This window comes from Coturnix japonica, chromosome 4 (assembly GCF_001577835.2).
Source record: "Coturnix japonica isolate 7356 chromosome 4, Coturnix japonica 2.1, whole genome shotgun sequence".
Classification (NCBI taxonomy): domain Eukaryota; kingdom Metazoa; phylum Chordata; class Aves; order Galliformes; family Phasianidae; genus Coturnix; species Coturnix japonica.
Window position 1 is genome coordinate 43,001,815 of NC_029519.1, and position 21,772 is coordinate 43,023,586.

Here is a 21,772-nt window from a genome sequence, read left to right on the forward strand (position 1 = left end):
GTGGCAAGGGTGTTGGGGTGAGTTGCTAATGGGCATTTTTGTGATAACATGCTAGATAAGAGAGTTCGAGTTGGGGATTGCAGGCACTGTCATATCAACAAAGATGTAGAGACCCTTCTGCCACTCTTGCAGCCTCAGGAAACAGAGCAGGACTTCTGTGGGCAGCTGAACAAAAGCTGCACAGGTGAAGAAATGAGCTAAGGGGGAAAAAAACACAGGGAACTCATTGGATCTGGAGAGAGAAAGTTGCATCTATCATAAAGTCTTGAAGAAGCTAATATTGTGACTGGAAAACTGAGGGATTTCTGTACAGGAGCTTTCAAAAGAAAAAGGTAATGCTCGTAGTTTCAACCGCACACAAGGTGACTGCAGCCATCCACAGCATAGTTACTGAGATTGACCACAGTCTGTATCCCTCGAGGTCTTGTTTTGTCCTTGTATTTCTTTTAGTAGGGGTTGTTCCTAGCACTGATGAGCTGCTCTTCTGAAAAGGGATGTATTACAGGAAAAGATAATCACGTTGTGGGATTTAAGCTGCTGAAGAAGAGAGCATAGTGCATGATCCATTTAAAATGATGAGTCTAGCTAAAAGACAGACTTCAGAATTTTGCTGTGGATCATAATATACTGCAGGACATCCTTCACTGGGAGGAAGGGCTCAAATCTGTGGAGCTTTTCAGCTTGCATATATGAAATCACTTTAGTGCTTGGGTTTTTCATTTGGATTTCTACTCTATTTGATTGTGGCCATGTTTGAATAATGTCAGAGCGGAAATTGGTTTTATTGGACTTAATTTTGTCCACAGAAAGATGTGTGTTGCTTTGAAATATGATGTAATTCCTGAGCAGAAGGGCTTCTCTTCAACTCCAATCTGGCTCTGGTATCTTGGTTTTAATAGGCCAGGCTGCAAAGTAACAGGAAATGGTGGAAATTGCAAGGTGGAAGTGGGTTTAAATGGCAGTAATCTCTACCCTTGCTGCAGGCAGAGAGCTGTAAATTGTTATTCTCTTGGCTGGGAGGAGGCCTTAACAGGAGCTGTTGCTCTGCTTTTGTTTGATAGCATTTCACTTTTTTTTTTTTTTTTTTTTTTTTTTAAGGGACAAAAGAAAAAAATTAAAGGGAAAGGGGCATCATGTAGCATTGTGAAAAGAGTCTCTGTAAAAATACCTCGTTGTTACACCTTTCGAATATAACCACTTACTGGATACAAAATCTCCTTCCTAAGACAGATGTACACAGACAGAGATACTGACTGAGAGCTGAGGGAGGGCTGAAGTCTTTGCTCGAATGCGGTTGAGTGAAGAGGGAGGCATCCCTGCCTATAGCAGGGAGATGGAACTGGATGATCTTAAAGGTCCCTTCTGTATTTCTACAAAAAGCTGTAAAAACATGGGGCACGATCTCCCAAAATGGGTCTGTGGTATTCACTGTGTTTTAGATAACAAGTGTAGACACAGCTAATTTCACCTGGAAAAATGTGATGGGATTTTCTCTGTTGTTTACAGTGGAGATGTTGTCTGTTTCAGGGAGGATTGCATTTCTGTTTAAGAGATACTTTTATGTGCATGTCTGTGTGCATGCACAAAAATAACATTGGTGAGACCAATAGTGTGTTGTTTGGGCTCTGCTTGCTGATACTGGGGTTTAGCTGCAAGAGCTCTGTAGTAACTCGTTGCCATTAATGCTGTATCACAAATAAAGACTGGCAAGTTGAATTTTGGCTGACAGCCATTACTATCTCAGCAGGCAGATCCAGCACTGCACACAGCAAGGCTGCTCTGATAGTGACACAAATGCCAGAGTCTGAATTTGGGACAGAGATACCCAAGCTGATGCTGTGGCGATTTCTTGCTTAAATTCTGCATAGAAGTGCGAGAAGTAGAGTATCAATTTGTATTTTGGAAGAGCAGTGGTTTGTTATAATGTGCATCCTGTAATCACCTTGTGCTAGGCTGTGCCATCCTTGCTGTTTGGTTGGAAATGAAATTTCCCCTTTTCTCTGCTCGGTGGTGCATTTTAAAACTCTTGATATATTCAACATCAAAGGGATTTTGCATCTGCGCATGGGAATAGCTGTCTTGTCATAATGAATATGACCTTAAAATTTGCCATTAACTAAAAAAAGATCGTCTCATAGCTATGCACTCGCTTTAAGAAAATGTTTCTCTCACCCTATGCTGTGTTTTGGGGAAAAGAAAATAAGCAACAAAGAACTTACAGCAAGGATCCAGGAGAGACCGTGCAAGTCACAGTAGAGTTTGTTCACTCCACATTCTATATCTCTCCTTGAGCCCAGCGCAGTCCATTACTAATCCAGCTGGATTTGAGCTGAAAGCTGTAGTGTACCAAGAGAAATGTAGAGTGGAGTACTATTCTTGCTAGGTGAAAAATGTGAGAGAGACAGGCTGTTCCAGCACAGAACTGCAGCTGGGACCGATGCTTCTCATGCCTTTCTTGAAGTGATCCTGGTGGTCAGAAAACACTTGTGGCAAAAATGTGGGAAACATGGTTTACCGGAGACAGTATCTTACATGTCCTTGAACATTATCTGAACAGGAGATAACAGTGGGAATAACAAAGATCATCTCTGTTCTAGCGTTGCTGAATACTCCGTGCTGGAAGACATTTTCTTTGCTTTTGACACCTGTAGCTGCACCAATAGAAATGGAGGGTAAAAATATCTCTGTGATGATTTGGTACTATTTTACACCAACTGTGCTGTCACTTCTCACAGGCATAAAATGACTAGAATGAGGTACAGGAAATCAGTCTGTAAATCCATAAAAATCGTGGGTTTTCTTCATCTACTGATTTTCCATTGTCCATATTCATTAACAGAGAGCAAAATGGATGAATTAGTACTGCGATCCAGGCAGCTGTTAATCTAACTTCCCCAAGCTGCACATGCTGTGGGTTTTTAGGATATTTTCCCTTGCAAAGAAGTGAAAAATATCCAGTTTCTGTTATCTCTTTCCACTTCCTATGTAGTCTGCTGAGGCAAGAGAACGCTGCTGTGTTCTGAGCTTCCCCAAAGCTCGGCTCTGATTGTGGGGCTGCCTTCAAACAAAGATTTCATTCCAAAGAGCAGCTTTTGCAGGCATCTTTCCACTTCCTCTCCAAATGGTTCCCAGCCCTCAGCCGCCAACTATTTTATGTAGGGGTACATTTTCCATTAAAAACAGCCTGGGAGTTGCTGAGCTCTACTTGCTGCATTGGTCTTGCTGGAACACACATAAAAATAGTCTCTAGGTTGACAACAGGAGATTTTTGAACTTGGAAGAGCAGAGGGATAGCTTTGAGCCTGCCATGGCACTGTAGTAAAGGGATTGTGACTTCCATCTGTCACTCACTGAGAGGTAGAAAAGTTTGATTTATTTTATTATTTATAAGCTATCACTCTTGCTATGTGTTTAAGGATGGGGGTTTGGCAGGGGATTGGCAAGAGATCTAGAAGAGGCAAACTTAAATTTATAGCCCATGGGAAGAAGGGATTTGGAGGAGGTCTGGGGAGTCCTTTTGTACCAAGCAAAGCTGGAGGAAAAAGCCAAGGTCTTAGGTAAAAGCAAACTCATGCCCAGAGACTTGCATGCTGGAAGAAAGGAGGAAGAAATTCTTTATTCAGAGGGCAGTGAGGCCCTGGCACTGCTGCACAGAGAGGCTGTGGATGCCCCATCCCTGGAGGCACTTGAGGCCAGCAGAATGGGGACCCTGGGCAGCCTGAGCTAGTCAGAGGAGGGGGGAGGCAGTGAGTCCATGGCAGAGAGTTGGGGCTGGGTGGGCCTTAAGGTGCCTTCCAACCCAAGCTGTTGTTGTGTCATTCTGTGAAACTCTGTGTAATTTCAAAAGGAAGCATTCATCTTGCTTCCTTTGCTTCATATGCACTGGAGAGCAGTAAGTTGAGCAGCTCTGCCAGCAGAGCCAGGCAGAGGGGATAAGGGGCAATTTCAGGCAGGAGAGAAAGAAGAGGGGCAGATGCTTGAATCTGCCTGGAAAACACAGCTGAGTGTTTGGGCTGCAGATGGCATGTCAGAGGGGAAGGCTATATAGGTTATTAATACGGTGGGTGACTTTCTTGGGAGTGGAACTTCTTAAGTTGTTACTTTTCTCTCTTTTTGTGTCTCGACGCTGCTGATTACAAAGGGAGAAGAGGGTTATTATATATATTAGGTATTTAGACACTGGAGATAACTCATAGTGCTGAAAACTAAACTTATTTCTGATTAAAATTTAATTGCTCCCAAGCTTCCACTAGTTTCTTGCATTAAGTTTCACACCATCGGAAAGTGCTCATCAACTAGTGTTGGATTTAACAGGAATTTGGCAGATGTTAGTGGAGCGCTGGAGGAAATCCAAACCACAAGATCTGTGGCATATAATGTGTTTGAAAATTTGTTGGCAGCTGAAAGGAAAATTGAAAACCTGGAACTAGCAATGACTGGACAGTGATCGCTTCTAATCAAACAGCCAAAACGCTGGATCGTCACCTCCAGCACCTGGAGCACCAGAGCAGGTCAACAGAGCGCCAAGCGTTTGGGTGTCTCTGTGAAGTGTTTTATTGGCTTTTAGAACGTTATGTGTAAGGAGCAGTGGTATCTCCCTGGAAATCTTCAAAAAAAGAAGAAAAAGAAAGAAAAAACCTCCAAAAAACCAAAACTAACATTCTGTTCTGAGGCAATTTAGCAAATTAGCTGTGTTTTATAAATCTTAGGTTTTCATCGCAGATTTTCCATCCTCTTGAGGACATTTATTCAGAAACAGAGTCCTTGTTCAGTAAGAGACTAATTTATTTCTGTTTCGTGTTCTCTTTCTCTCAAGCTCTGCCTGTGACACTGTAACATCAGCACTGCCTTGCTCTTTGATACCAGTGCGTGCTCCTGGTGCAAGGAGAGGACAAACAAGCAGCAAACAAGGCTGGAGAAGCCTTCATCTATTTTTTATAGGTGTATCCAGAGTAATGACAACTAGGTGCTTGCCTCCCTGTGGGTGTGTAGTGCTGTGGCAGCCTCACTGACTGCAGCCCAGAAGCACAGGGAGGCTGCAGAGGATGAGACTTATTTTAGACAAATGGGATCTGAATTAAAATCTGGAACGGGGCAAGTCTTTTCCTAAGAAATGCCTGGTTGTGTTTAAATATAACACACTCTGTGATTTCATGTCTGTCATCTTTTAATGCATGCAAGTATCTTGACAGTGCTTGTGGCAGGAGTTTGCGTGGAAAAAAGTAAATCTCACCTTAAGCCTTTTTCAATTGAAACAGCGTTTGGTGGAGTTTGTGAGAAAGATTAAGTCTGATTCACCCATTGTTGGGAATGGGGTGATGGGCAGAGCAGATAGAGCAGTGCTTGCCTTGTGCTGTTGAGATATTTGATCCCTTATATATGATTTCATTTGTTCTCCAGTCTTTAGCAAAATGCATTTCGTATGCTCTTCTTCTCTATAATCTGCCCTGGGCTCAGGAGATCTCAGTTGCCAGGTGGATGCTGCTTGGGAGGGATTCTGGATGCTGTGTTAATTCTGTCCTGTATTTTGGTGCTGATCTGCCTTTTGTTTTCATCTCCCAGAGAGAGTGGGAGTGAACTGGAGGAAACGAGTTCAGCTTGTGCTATAACTCTGAAGTGTAGGCTTAAATAACTTTCAGCCTAGGCTTAAGGTTTATGCTGAACTGGGGACTGTATGTTGCTGTGCTCTTCACTACCGTGTTAACAGGGTTAGCACGCTGTAGGCTTTTAGCATGCCATAGTTTTTATTTAAGCTGTCTCATTGTTATTAATAATTAAACTTTTGATGCAACATGCACCATTTCTCACTGTATTTTCTAGAGTACAGCGTGCAACGTAATTCCAGAATACATAGATAGAAATGCTATTTCCAGCAGTGAAACTTCTTAAAAAGCTGATAAGAAAAGAGATTTTTTTTCAACTGCCAAAGGCAATCGATGTGGTGCTCTACCAGTGATGTGGGAGGCAGAAGGTACATCTAGGCTGTCACAGGGCTCTTTGCCAGCAAGTGGAGAGAAATAGAGCAGCAAAGTCTCTCTCTTCAGGCTCTGCAAAGCGGATCTGAGCTTCTCGGAACTGATACATCGCTCTAGGTACCAGCACTGATCTTACATGCCCATAATAAACATTGGCCTTGTGAATGCAGTGATATGACGTGCAGTTGTAGCAAATGATAGGAGGTATTCAACCACCCTGAGCTGGAATGAACTATTCATTGGGTTCCCTTCCTCACTGTGGGAGAGGGATACCTCTAGATTCAGATTTGGGTGAGCATGTGCCAAAGTTGAAGTGGGTGCTTGTGGTTTCCCAGTAATTTACAGGAATTTCAGGGGTAATGCAAGTATTGCAAGGTGCAGCCATGGTTTCCCTGTTTGGCTGAGTGAAATGGGTGCCTTTGTTTCTTTTTCTTTAGGACTTTCTTAGCTCTTGCCTCACATGTGCAAGTTCATCAGATTGAACACAAGAGCCATTACTGAACCTGTGTTATGCATAGATGAAATTCAAAGAGCAAGTAAGACTGAGAGCTCTAAACAACCTGATACATGGAGAAAAAAAAAAACAAAGCTGGGCACAGAGCAATACTTTCTGAAGTCAGTGGGAGATATTGCTTTCTTAGTACTTTTTAAATCAGGCCACTTGCTCAGAGACTACCATTAGGATACTGTTTATGAAAGCCTCAACCTAAATGTCTTATTCATTGTCTGCATCTTTTTCTTATGGAAACAATAATGTGAGCATAAATTAAGGGTAAAGGAAGCCTTCCACCTCACCCTGCCCATCATGGACAGTGTGATGGGAGTACATATTCCAAAGGTGAAAATGGGGATGCATTACAAGAAGGAAGGTATATACAGGGCTTTGATGTGCTTCCATGGCAGTATGGCAGGCAGAGACGTGCCGTGTGGGAGACTTTGCTGACACATCTATTATATTGGGAAGTTTGATTCTGCAAAATATATACTGGTCTTTGAAAGATGCCTTTGGCTTCACACTTAGAGGATCAAGTATCTTATGATTTACTTTTCATTTACTTTTTTTTCAATAAGCTCAGGTATTGTTGGCCAGAATTGGCCTTTGTCTACAGTTCTGATAGAGCATGCCTACCTTGAGGAAGCTCAAATCACAGAAGTTTTTATGGGCATCACTTGTAGTCTAGCTTGTATTTAAAAAAACAAAACAAAACAAAAAACAAACAAACAAAAAACCACAACAAACCAGCAACACAAGAACAAAGAACTCTTTTGAAGGATACCAATTAGACAGGTGTTGTGAATGCAAATCTTTTGCCACATTCTTTTTTATCATATGCAGTTAACTCTAATTGTAATTTGTTTTGTGGTTGGAGAAGAGTTTGTAGAAATATCTGAACACATATGCAAACATAGGTGGTTCGTCTTGCTGTTCATCTAGTTTCAGGGGTGGGAGAATTGATGCTGTTTCCACTTTAGAATCAGACTTGCGCTCTACCCTGCTGGTTATGGCTCAGCAAAGGTGGAGAAAGTGGTTATTCAGCAAATACTACCAGTGGGATGTAGAACATCAGTCAGATAGGAGGCTTTTTCTTTCCCCATCCAGTATCCCACTGTGCTGGTTTTTACTGAAGGAAAGATGCTGATAAATGTTAGCAAATGTCTGGGAAGTTTAATTTGCCCTCAGTGCTCAGGTGCGTTTCCTTTGGTCCATTAGCCTCCTACCAGGAATATGAAAAAGTTTGTCAGGTGAATTTAAGGCATGCACTGGGGATCGGAAGCCCTTGGCAGAAGGGCCCTGTGCATTCCTGTTCTGTGCAGGAACGCTTAGGGAAAAGCAAAGCAATTTTTAAAACCCTGTGGCTCTATCAGAACAGCTGAGCCTCAGCAATCCCTAGGGGTCTGCAAAGATGCAAGGAGGAGATCTGGCTAGCAATTAGGACAGAAATATTACCAAAGCAAAGCCAGGGCTTTATTGAGCAGAAGATGATGGATGCCACAGTTTCCAGGGCTGCTGTGCTGGGTTGAGTTGGTGGGCAATTGACAGTGGGTTCCTGCTGTGATGGGGGAAAACAGTACTCCATCACTGTCATGTCCTCTGGACACAGTCGCTGCAGGGTCACTGAGAAGTCATCTGCCCTTCTCGGGTCTTGTGTTTCTTCTTTCTGATAATAAGATAACAGTAAATGGTAACATCTTGCTTCTTTAGAGTACCCAAGGTAATCCTTAAGATAATGCATAAATGAGAACTGAAGGCACAGCCCTGTACTCAGCTATAAATTCAGAGAATCACAGAGTCATGGAATAGCCTGAGTTGGAATGGACCTCATGGATCATGAATCTCCAACCCCCTGGCCACAGGCACTTTGCTGTGTTAATATTATGCTCATTAGATTCACCAAAGCCCACCTTTCAGGTCTGTTGAGGTCCCTCTGAATAGCATCCCTTCCTTAACTGTATCAACTGCACCACTCAGCTGGGTGTCATCAGCAAACTTGCTGAGGGTGCACTCAATCCCATCATCTGTGTCATTGATAAAGATGTTAAAGAATACCGGTCTCAAGACAGACCCCTGGGGGACACCACTCACTACCAGCCTCCATCTGGACACAGCACCATAAATTGTGTTTTCTGAACTTTTTTGAAGGGTTGGATGTGAAGATTTGGCATCAAGGCAAAACTTGTTGGCATTAGGAGTACTTTTGGTTTTGGAGTTAAGGAAAGGGGGAAATGAGGACTGGACCAGGTCAGGATGTGTCTGCCAATAGAAGCTCTTCTGAGACAGAAAGGCAGTTGGAAAGCAGCGGGAGAAATAAAATTGGAAGGCACAACCCTTTACTCTAGGGGCAGATGGAGAAGTGGTTTGGAGGCAATGACAGGTGAGACATGTAGCGGTAAGTTTTGGAACTGACCCGGCATGAGGAAAAGAGCTAAAAATAATGATTTAAAATCTCTCCTAGTGGAAGTGAGCCAGCAGTGTGCCCAGAGAGCTGTAATGTAGGTTCTTCATGAATGAAATTTTATTCAACATGCAGGGAGAAAAATCTGGGTAAGAGGGAAACTGGGGAATTTCTGAACTTCAGACTAAAGTTTCAGCAGGAATCCTATCATCTGCAAGGGCTGAGCCTTGCTGATCCCGTGTTTCTTTTGGCTGATGAAGGCAACCTAACACCGTGTTTCCCACTTGCAGGATTCCTGCTAGGAAATTGTCTCAGGAAAAAAAAAATGTTCATTGGTACTGGCTAGCTCTTACTGCTTTCGTCCAGCCAGGCTGGGTATTAAAGTTTAGATAAAAGGAAAATAAGCAACCTCAAAAGGATCAACTTCATATTAATTGCAGGAGGAAGGAATTGTTAAGCTGAGTGGATCCTTGCACTTCATTCTCATTTTGCATCCTTTGCTCCCTCTTTCTACTGCTCCCCAGTGCTCATCCAATGCAATCTCATGCCGTCCCAGGTCAATTCTTCTTAGTTTTGTTTTTCATTTAGGCAAACAATACAGATTGGACTTGCCTCAGCTTGACGAAAATGGACGTGTAATTTTCTGTTATATTGTTATTGGAGTCCTGCACACTTCAGCTGGCAAATGGATTGTCAAATATTCTTGGGCAATATTTGCTCAGTGAGCAACAGAGAAAAGAAATTTAATACATGCTTTTAGATTCAGCTCCTTCCTTGTGTATTTGTTTTTGTTTGGTTGGTTTTTGCTTTTATTTGCACAAGCAAAAGATTGCCTTTATATCGGAGCATGCTCAACCAAAGTTGCTTGGTCAGATTTGTTGTCTACTGAGTACTCGTTCATGTTTGAAAGTTGGCTAATTTTTCTCCTTATATCAACCTCTTTCCCTCTGTGATGATGACCTGCAGGGAATACCAGCTCCTTGCAGGGACAAACATTGCTGTCTCTGTCAAAAGCAGAAGTGCTGCTGGGCTGAAAGCCGCATGTGACAAATTAATATTGGGTCAGCATTCCCTGTGAAGTACAGGTAGCTTGTGGCATGCTTAGCAAGCTGCTCTTGGGCATGCTCTTGAATCTCTTCAGTATGGGATATGCATTGCTATTACAGGAGACAAAATATCATCTGGGAAGCGTGATTTCACGTTGCTGCCCCTGGAGCTGGAAGTGATGCATGTTGCTGGAATAAAGTTGCATCTCCCTTAGTGACAGCCCGCTGTTCACTGGAGCCTGTTTGACCAAGCATCTCAGAGTCTATGAGATTTCTGCATGCTCTGCTTTTGACAGGAGCTGGAGACAGCGCTGCTTTAACTGAATCAGCGTCACTGTTTTATCTCAAATATGAAGTTTAATAAGAGAAAATAACAGCTTAATTTGTAAAGGCATCTTGTAGGCCAAGGAGTCTGACCTTGAACAAATGACTTCTGCCAAGAGAGTTAGGGAGTTGTATGCTGGACTCAGAAATGTACTGTGGACATACTGAGCTTGGTGCAAATGGGAAGAGTGGTCCCTTCAGTCTAATATTTTGTATGAGCTTTGGACTTTTTACAGGGAAATTGCTCAGGCAATAACCTGAATCGATAAAAGGGGTTCTTGTATTGCATTAGCTAGTAATTTGCTCATGCTGTAACACAGAGGGACGAAAGCATTCCTTGTCCTCCTTGTCTTACTGTAATCCTTGGCACATCCCAGCACCTCCCAGAAGCATGCTGTGGACTATGTTGAATTATATTCTCTGCAGGAGAAGGGAATTAAGACATTGAATTGTCTGGTCCAGGATGAGTTTTGCCCTGCTTCTCTGCATTATAAGTCTGTTTTTGCCGTCTGCACTGCAACTCTGGATTTTGTAATCACCCTTGGTTTACTAAACCAGTGCCAACTAAAGAAACCTGAGCAAATAGTTGAGATACTTTGCCATTTATTTTGTACCCCAGGGATTTGCTGTAGAAGACACGGTGCTTTTTAGGTGACAGAGTCTTAAGTTGCTTGCTTTTGGGTGGCAATGCTTTCCAGCCTGGCCTCAGGTATGGAGATTTTGATATACAGTGAAAGTGAAGACATTGAAGGAACCGTACGTTGTACACTTCTGTTACCATCAGTGTAGTGAGGCACCTCCTAAGAGCACCTCATGTATGCCTGACTGCCATGAATTCAGTTATTTCATTCATTTCCAAAGAAGTTTAGTTTTATGCCCTGTTTTTAGCATTCCTAGCCTGACAGATTTCTTCTCTGTTATGAATTATTCTGTCTGCTTCAGCTGCCTGCTTTTTCTCATTTACATTTAAGATAATGGAAGAAGAGTTGCTTTTGATGACATAAGTGAGCTAGATTTTGGGTTAGCATTGTTATAAAATGAGACTTCTGCCTGGATAATGTGAAATATAAGGGATTTTGAGGTTTTAGTACCTGTAAAGCACTGCAGTGACTCAAAAGCTAATATACTTCTTCCTTGCAAACTGACAGGACTTCTCAATGCGTGCATGGAATGCAAAAGGCTCAGGGCTAATAGCATTACAGGTCACAACACGTGCACTTTAATGGTTTGATGTAAAATATTTACTAAACAAAAACATTTCAATATATATGACACTGAAGGGGGGGAGAGGGAAGGGAAAATAATCATGCTGTAGATTGGTGCATTTATTTTATGTTACCTGTGAGAGCTATAAATGAGGCTTAGGCTTTGTGCTAGAAGCGTACAGCAGCTCTCTAGCCCTGTGCTGTACCATTAGTTTTATCCTATACTTATAGTGATACCTGAACAAAGCATCTCTGCTGTATTTCAGAATCTGATACGAATTGCTTGACTAATTTTTTTTTTTTCCTGTTTTTCTGTTATGTTTTTGAGTCCTCCAGTCAGATGAGAATGAAGTCACATTGAGCTTAGGAGCTGGATGTATTTTTAAGATCTGGTGTTGGACCAGATCAGACTTCTTCTCTTCCCCCTCTCCTTTTTTTTCAAATGTTGTGTATATGCATCTGTTTTTCTTCCCTATGATTCTTTTGTTCAAACTATCACATTTCTACTCTATAGTGCCTCCAGGTACTTAATTCTCCTAGCATATATATTACACAATGGCAAGGAGTTTACACATCTTAGAAGTCTCTTAAGGATATTACTTACATTTTATTTTTGTTTTTTTTTCATTTGTATCATCTTATCTGCTTTTCTTTACCAGTTCCAACTTCTCCTCTTTCTACTGTGGATTGGAAGGATTCACAGTGTCTTCCATTTTTGTAGTCCAAGTGGATCAGGTGCATTTTAGACTTCCAGGCCAGGAGGACATTATGGAAAATCCCTATTCTGGCACAGCAACATCAGGACATTCCTCTGTGTTTTTGATGCTCCAGTTTCAACTAATAATTCCTCTGACCACCTGAACTTTAGCACTTGCCTGTGTGCAAAACCAGATGCCAAATCCAAGGAGACAGTCATGTGGCTTCATCCTAAGATAAACTGTGTTTCAACACCACCATTCACTTGTAGTTTCCTGATGTCTGTCTTTTCTTTGGGACTGATTCAAGGTCGATAGGTGTATTTCTTCTCTTTGCAAGAATGTTAGGCTTACGTTGCAGTGTGCTGGTCTGTACTAGCCGTTAACAGGAATGCTCTGAGAGATGAAGATGTAAAGCTCAGAATCCATACTGTAGGTTTTTCCACTTAGTTCTAATATGTTGTCATCTTGTTATGAGTTAGTTTCAGATTGAACCTTGGCCAGATCTGACTACTTGAGCTGGTAGCCCTTAGCAGTGCCAAGTCAAACAAGTTGGGCCAAACCTCTCTCTCTGGCTTTGATTGCTGCTTCTTGCTCCTCTCAGCCTGTGTCATGATTTTCCAATAGAGACAACAAGCCCTGGCAGTGAGTCCAGCTCTGGAAACTTCAGGCTGGAAATTTTGCATCTCCCTGAGATAATGGGGCACATGAATGTACATTCAGCATCACTACTCACACACCAAGGTCCTCTCTTCCCCCAGGATGCAGGTAAGCAGTGCTCGTGTAGCAGGATTACTGGAGCATGAGTGTGGATTTCATAGCGCACCAAGTTGCCTGTGTCCACAAGTATCGAATTCTTGATTGAAACCACTACCCGCTTCGCTTCAACTTAAAATTTCCTGTAGATTATACAGTCAGTTTGTTATAAACATGTTTTGCTAAAGCAAATGTGTTTTTCACAATATTAATGTCTCTCTTGTTGTTAAAGCCCTCTGCAGAACATCAGATAGCTATAAAGCAATTCAGAGGCTAGATCCCCAGTTAAGCATTGTTTAGGCAGATCCCTGAGCCAACATGAATACAGCTATTAGAATTGAGCTTTACAAAATATTGACATTTCTACACAAGTACTAAAGAGTTTTGGAAGGGAGCTAAACAGTGTTTTATGTTTTGTCAGGGAAACTGCTTTATTTCTTCATGTAGCTGAATATTGATATTCTCACAAAGGAGTTTTGTCAGCTTCTTAGAATCTGCTTTCATGATAGACTTCTCTGTTTAGCGCAGGCTTGTTCCCTCCCTGCCTTCCATCCATTATGCCACAGGCAACCGCTAGAAAGTTGGGTGAGAGCATTAACTGAATGCGAATGACAGGATGCAAGATGAGACTTGGCCAAGAGAAGGAGCCCATAGCAGCCTTCTCTTCAGGAGAACTCATTTACAGGAGAGATCTTGACACCATATCCACACCATGGTGCACGAGAGCATTCTTGCAGGACAAAACAAGGCAGTTTTTCTCAGCACTTCCTAATTTCTACTGGTTTGAGTTATCAGCTCTTCTCATAGTTCAGGCTGTTTTTCTTGCAAGAGTAAATTGAATAAGTAAATAATATAGAAGCCAATGCAGTCAAAGACTGTGCAGAGCAAGTGCACTGTAGAGGAAAAAAATAAAATAAATAAATAAATAAATAAGAATTTTATTTATATATATATATATGCTTGGCAGCTTTAGAGAAGGATTTGGTCTTTTGAATGAGGTTTGAAATAACCAGTGGGTTGTATAGCAAGAGGATAAAATAGACAGTTGCGGTGGAAGATAAAAGGTAATCTTTTGCAGTCAGGTTTATCATCCCCGCTGCACCAAAGGATGCTCAAAGTACAGTATGGGTTTAACATCTTCTATATAACCAGTAGGTCTAGCTTCTAGAACTCTAGCTCATGTCTGGAAATGCAGAATGATGTGCATGTTGAAGTCAGCCCTGAAGGGGTTTAGGAAAGGATGGATGTAAGAATCTCTAATTCCACCTGTTGCATTTTGGGGCTCCTTCCATTTCATTTTTCATTTCTGTTGACCAGCCCACCTGTGGAGTGTGTTTGCATTTAAAATGCTGGGCTTTGGAGCTGACTTGTTAGCCTAACAGTGATATGCAGAACTGAGAGAGATCTCAAATGTTGAGCCTTGCTGCAGCTAAGGTTGAAGGACAGTGCAGTGATGTAAGGTGAGATGCACAGCAAGTGCATATAGCAGCCTCTGTCTGCCAAATCAAATGGGAGGCAGCAGGGCCAGAAGCTGCTCGCCCATCTCTGCAACCACATGTGCTGCGGGGCTGGGGACTCACCATCTTGTAGCTAGGTTTGGCTGTGCTCTGCTCTCTCCTTCAAGATAAGAGCACAGCACAATCAGGTTTTCAATATTCATATGCGGATCACAGCAGTGTAGCTTGGAAGCACCGAATCACTGAGAATTGAAAACTCTAATCTGAACTTTTGAAAGCTGTCCAATTTCTTTTTTATTTACAGCCTTTGAACTGTCTCACAAATTGGAAAGTAACTATCCAGCCATTTCACAGGCAGATTATGATATGTTTAAAAGAGTCCAAAGCATTTATCTGAATGCATTTGGCCATCTTGCTGACTAACATCTAGATTGGAGTTATTACACACACAGATGAACAGAAACTACTTGAAGATGATAGTTTTCTCATATTAAAGTTATGTTTGTAGCTTGCACTTACAGAAACATCTCAGTTAGCCTTATAAGCTGAGAGCCTTTGGCACCTGGAAGCACTCATCACGTTGATTGGGTAGGTCAAAAAATGATGGGACATAAACAGTCGTTTTGTGACTCCTGCTCTTTTTTTCCATTCAGCACAAGTGCAGAGGTGGAGAACTGCTGGAGAAAGACCAGCTCCATCTGGCACTGCCTCTGCAGAGTACATGAAAGTTGTTCAATTCAAGATGCAGAAGTGTAGGTAAAAGGCAGGAAATACAAATTAGATGAAGCTACATCCGCTGCTAAATGGATGGGAAAACCTGTTTTTCCCCTCTTAATCACTTACATGCATGTTTATTTTGCTCAGAAACTAAAGGTTTCAGTTTGCGTGGATAAAATGTACACATAGTTTAATTAAAAGGAAAAGAAACAAACCTGGAAACCTCAGCCTATAGTAAATCTTTTACATCTGTAAGCTTAGTGCTCATGTGTCTACTCTAGCATGGTCTGAATGAAAATCTGACAGCACCTGTTATTGAAATCAAAAGTGATTTTCTCTAACAATGGGATAGTGAGGAATTCCTACAGGATTTCTCTTTAATAGAGTTTGAAGGATTCAGGTTGGAAGACAGTGCATCAGATCTGCACCACTGGCTCTGATGGTCGTGAATCATGCCAGGGGATAGAGATTGTTTAGGAGGTTAGAAGTTCACTGCATACATTCAGTAATAATATGCAGCTGGTATGCCCTTAAAGGGGATTGAATGCTTCTTTTTTTTTTCCCCTTGTGTGAAATAATATGTGGATTAAAAAAATAGTCGTCAGATTTTATACGTTAAAGTCTATAAATTCAAAGTAAATGCAACCACATCTGACAGTGTTTTTGAAAACCAGAGCGATTTAAAGCTAGATTGCCTAAAAATAGCTTTTGAACTGAACTCTCAAACCTATTAGATTAGTCCATTTATAATAAATCCTGATGTACTGTCTATTAGATCAGCTCTTCTGTAATCTTTTCCTGTTTACCAGGCATCCTATGGGCATAGTTTATCTGCATTTCTAACAGCATTACAGCATCATGTTAAAAAAAAAATAAAAATAGGCTAATTTGTTGTGACTTACATATGATTGTCCAGTTATATTTCTTCCTGAACGTTCAGGATGAGTTGCAAAGCCTGGAAACAGCAATATGTCATTAATACCTTCATTGGATGGGCACTGAAGGATTTAAGAGATACACAGAGGTGGATTTGACAGAGATTGTGGATAGAAAAACAGCGAAGTCTATCAGTACTGTCTTCTGCCACTGCAGTTTGGTATTAAGAAGACAATAGCTGATGCCCATATACTGTAGAATTTAATTTCTGTCATAGCTAGATATGCTGTTGCACTTTATCCCCATACAAATAATAGGTAAAATGTTGTCCAGTGTCTCTGAAGTGATATATTTCAAGCAGGATTCCATAATTTCTTGAATAAGAGAGGGAACACAAAAGAAGAAATGACAAGTGAGTTGGGGGCCTAACATCAAGAGCTGCTGGGAGCCAAAAAGATGTTAAGCACTCATTCACACACAAAAACCCCTATAAAGGCATAAAAGTTGGTGCTTTATCCCCACCGAAACAAATTACAAAAAAATAGATTGGACTTTAGGTTCTTAATTTTTTTCAAGCAGAGTGTGGAGGTTTGCAGTAATAGAATATTTTTCACCAAACTTGACTATTCTATGCCAATTCAGCATGCATAATGAACAATTGGTTATCATCACAAATGTAAAGTTTTTATTTTAAATGGGCTTCGGTAGAGACAGTTTCTGCCTGTTGGAAATTGGCCCCATGTGGTGGTTGCTGTGAATACATTAATTGTCTCGCTGAGATTTGTAGTGCAGTGAGAAAGGATGGATTTGGGCACAATGACCAGATTTAAGCCTGATGAGATAATTTTGCTCACACTCTTTGTCTTTTGGGTTAATTTTAAATGCTTAAACTAAGATTCGGGGGGGGGGGAAGGTGTGTTAAGTGAACCCAGCTTGCAGTGCAGTGAAACAGCTGAGTTTGCACCAGATCTTGGACCACAGCTGAAAGTTTTCCCCTGGTACTGGGAACTAAATCAACATCTGGTCCATATCCCATTGCAGCATCCATCCAGGCTCTGTAGAATAGCTACATGTGCATAGAGTAGCCTTGGACACGACTTACAATCTCATGCTAGAAGAGAGGAAAATAAAATCCTGAAAGGATGCTTCCACTTGGCAGCAGTCCACAAGAGAATGAACCTTTTGTCTCTCAGGTGCAGTGTTCTCCTCCTCTACTGTCTCAGACAGTAGGAAGCTGCCTATCTGTGAGTATACATTAATACTTTATGTGACTCTTCTGGAGCCCAGGTCTGCGCACAGTCCCATTGTTCAAGACAATATGTATCACTGAACACATTGGGGTATCACATACCCAGTCTTTCTTCCTATGGATGGTTTTTCTGAGTGTTTATTCAGTCTCCTTCAACAAAGCTCCCAAAAGAACCAAAAACCAAACCCCTTCAAAAACAGCGTGTGAACTTTTTTGTTCACATATGATTCTGGCCCAGCTTCTGCAAATAAATGCATGTGTGAGTACAGGCGAGAGCTGTTGAGACCTTTGATGTGAAGCCTTCTTGGCCTTCTCCTGCAATAAAAATAAACCATAGTTTCTCTCAAACACATGAAAGGAGCTGCACATAATTTAGGACTTAATCTCTCCTTGTTGGTTCTCCTGGGTGGCAATGGAGTGTGGCCTTTGGTCTTGCAGTGGACTTCCAATATGAGATGGTTTTGCAGGGGAACTGTTTTCTGCTTGATGTAACATTGTGGAGCACCAGTGTTCTGAGCTGAGCTATTGGATGCCAGCTCCTGGAGCTCTTAGGGATGGCAGTGTCTGTGCAAGGTTCAACCTTGGTGCTCCTTGACTTCAATCATCCTTTGCTTTGACTTTAAAGGGAGTTTGGAGAAAAGCTGCTCTCTTCCCCAGCACTCCCCAGGAAAAGAAAGATAGGCAAAAGAAAGCAGGAACATTTATTTTTTCAAGTAACTTTTGTTTGTTGTTTTTTTTTAGTGAGTTTCAGAAGATATTCTGAAATGCATTTGAAAATGCCTGTAGAAAAGTAACTCCCAGAAGATGCATTTATGTGATAGGAAAGAAGAGTTTAGGATTCTTTGCTGCTTCTTTCATGACTTGCCTACACTTTCTCATTGCTATATAAATACAACTTCCACCATTGTTCAGTAGAAGAAGGAATGGAAAAAAAGAAAATGGAATGCTGTGCTCCTGCAAAGCCGAAACCCTTGGATTAGTTGTACCTTGAGTTCTGCTTGAAGGGCAGGCTTGCTTTGAGAAAGCCACTCATCTATCTGCATGCATGGGACAGAAAAATCTTTGTGCCTCTTAAAAATGATATTCATTATTTAGTGAAGTGGGTCATAGGCTGGATACTTAGGTGCAGAAGAAATAAAACATCAGGGAAAAAGGAGATAGGAAGTGATCTCAAATACTCTTGCCTGAAATTGTCTGCTTTGCACAAGCTTTTGTGATAGGAAAACACTTCTAAGTCATTTGAATAAAAGCAGTCTCTTGTGTCTGGGAGCACCAAGAAGATGTGGGCAAAGCAGAAGGGGACATCTGTGCTGGATTGTCCCAGTGGCTGATACAGAGTGCTGGTCTGTTCTATGTCGTCATTTTAGACCAGAAAAGAGGAAGAGAAGGAAATGGGGAAGGAAAAGAAAGAACCCCTCATTTATACATATTTCTTTTGTCTGTGGGTAAGTTCCTCCCATGATTTTCCCCTGGTCATGCATAATTCCCCCTCCAGGGGACTGAGATCTGTGTAATGGCTGGAAAATAAAAGAAAGAAGGGAAAAAAATGGCCATTTCTTTTTCTTCCTAGTAAATGCTCTGGGAACAGAGAGAGGTTCCTCTGGGAGTTGCAATTACTCCCCTGTGGACATTGGAAATACAGCTCTGGTCTGACTGATGGCAAAACTTAGTTTTCTGCCATTAGTGCCTTCTCTCTAGATAGTGCAGCAGAGAAAAAAGATCAAGTATTGCTTTGGGTTTCTTTAGGAAAGAGATGTTTTGGTGGATGTGGTTTGCTACCAATATATCCACTGTGGAAATATTCATCCCAGCACCATGCTGGTGCTTCATAATACTGCAGTTGGCAAAATCTCATGAATATTTGGTATTTGAAGCTAAGGAATAGAAAGTGATTTCTTACCTAAAACTTGTTTTTAAAATCTTCATATGGCACAACATGGTTAAAGCAGCAGTAGAGGTAACATAATCAAGGTTATATGCTCCTGGTTGTAATAAGTGCTGATTTTTAAAGGTCACTGCTTATCTATGAACAAGAATTGCATCATCAAATATTATCTGAAGAATCCTTCTTTTAGTGTGTCCTCAAGCAAAGCTGTTTTTCTCTGAGTTAAAGATTTGCAGTATATTGGCAGCCTTAGATAATTTGGAGGTTTGATCTCTGTTCTGTGCAGTAGAACTTAGGTAATTGTGCACAGGTTGCAGTCTATTCGTGGTTTTGCCTGGATCTGAGAATCATTTAGATGTAAATGATGCTGATCTCTTGTTCTGACCCCTCTAACCAATTAACTTGGTTTTAAAGCACCGAGTTGTGTGAGCAAAATGAGCAACAGGCAAGGCCTCTACAACTCGGTGGTTATGGTGGTTGTGTTCACTGGGGCTTATTTCCAAATCAAGCTACTGGCCCCATACAATTCATTTTCTTCTGTTGTCCCTTAAGTTTCAGCTAATACCTCTTCTGTGTTGCCCGCTCCAGATCTGTTTCCATAGGCTTGCAAATGGCTGTGGGAATGATTTTAAGGCTGATTTACCGGCTTTACCCTTAGAACCACATCTGCTGTTTCTATTTGGTACTTCTGCACCTGTAGCCCATGATGTAGCTCGTTTTGCAAACGGAAAATACCTTGTTATTACGTGACTAAATGGGTGAATTGCTGCAGGTTGTGATTTATCAAACTAATCATTGTTATGAAGAAATAAGATATGTACTCATGGCAAGGCCTGCTGTAATAAAACCAGATAATTTTTGCTGAAGTTCTCCACAAATTTTGATCCACCCTATAATGTCAGATGGAAATTGTGTGCTGCTTGGTGATCCTGCACAGCTTTGAGCAGAAACTAGAAGAAATCTGTCAATGTCTGCAGGGTTTTACTTTGTGTTTTTTGGAATTCATTCAAACCTGGTAGAAGGGAGGTGGTAGGAGAAGGCTGGAAATTTTGATCAATGAGCTTTGTGACTGCTGAAATGTCAACATTTCCCAAAACCTTGAGCAAGCCATGAGTGTGTGTGTATGCACGTACATGCATAAACCGCAGCCTCCTGTGTTGACAGGCTCAAGTCTACTGCCGGGGTCTGTAACCCAAATGAGTCCAATCCCTTGTAAGCGCTGCTAACCTGCAAGTGAAGGGCAAGATGATGCGCAAGCATCTGATATACTGCCATTGCAGCACAAAAAGAGCATCACTAAAGCCCATGGCTTGGGAGACCAGGAAGTATATCAGGCTCCTTAACCTGTGTCCTCATCTTCAGCTGACTTATTGCCTATAGTGCTACTGATTGCCTTTTTGGAGGCTGGGTGAGAAGATAATCTCAATTTCCAAAATGATCACAGAGCTGGAATTTTTGAATTGAATGCTTTCTTGAGCAAAAATACTGATTCTTCAGAAAATGGCTTTTACTGTGTTTCTGACTTAGCTTTAGTCTGCGTAGAGAATTTCTCAGAGTTGGATTGAAACTACAACCAGAGCAAATGTGTGCTTCAGCTGCCACATTATTGGTTCTCCTGGGGCAGAAGAACTGCCCACTACACCACGGACTTTGCACAGGCAAATTACTTAAATCACACAAAAAAAAGAAAGACTTTCAGCATGGAAAAATTCCTGTTCTATACTAGAGGCAGGCATCTCTGTGCTTTAAATAGGTTGACTTGTACGAACATTTACCTGAACTCCAGTGACAGCAATATCATTATACATTAATAACTAATATAGCATTAATAGTGAGCATGGTCTGCTTCACCAGAGCTAAAAGAAAAGGTCTCCGCTCTCAGGAGCTCACACACTGAGCCTGCTTACATAGATGAGTAGCTGGGGGGTTGGTGCTCAGGGCAACAGGGTGATTCTCACATTTAATTTTAATTTCTGGCTAGGCTGGCATTCACACATGGCTGTCTTTAATATAAAAACTCAGATTCCTTTTGTTGGATGTGGAACAACTTGTGTTACTAAGAGATTTTTGGCCGCTGGGAGAGATGGGAGTTAAGGAGCTGCTGTGGCATGAGAATTTAAGAGGGACTGGTATCAGACAAGGAGGATGGCTATCCATAGGTCCTCCTTTGGCTTGCTGTGCCTATACCACTGGGGAGATTGGTGAGACAGTTGTGAAAGTGTATCATTTGGTGGGAGTACAAGTGTTATGTTAAGAGAAGCAGAAGGACACTTATCTCTGGGAGTTGGGAGAAACAGCCTGCTGTACAAGCTGGATATGGGAGAATATGGCAGGGCAATTGAAGTGAGCCTGCCTTGGTTTCTCCACCTGAAATTTCAAGGCAAGAGATGGGGGAATCCATGAAAAGCTGCAACCAGTGCCAAGACCTTGGTCTAAATAGGAGACAAAATCTTCAACTTTTACTACATTTAGCACATCTGTGGCAGGATGTAGGACAGGTTAATGCATTTCTAAAGCAGGTTTGCCACCTCTTGCTGATGGACACCCAGCCCCAGTTTTAAGTGAAATAGCCTCTAAGGATTACACCCCTGAGGATGCAGCTGAGCTGCTGTGTGCCTTTGTGCTGCTATACAGCCTGCTGATTGAGGGGCTGAGCAAGGTGTCAGGGCTAGACAGCAAGGCATGAGGGAGGA

The 21,772-nt window shown here is 41.7% G+C and overlaps 1 protein-coding gene across 17 annotated transcripts in view; it reads left to right on the forward strand.

Annotated features, from left to right (window-relative positions):
• The window catches only part of ADGRL3 (adhesion G protein-coupled receptor L3), a 478,165-nt gene that overhangs the window by 354,807 nt on the left and 101,586 nt on the right, over positions 1–21,772 (forward strand). The gene's annotated exons all lie outside the window — the stretch shown is intronic.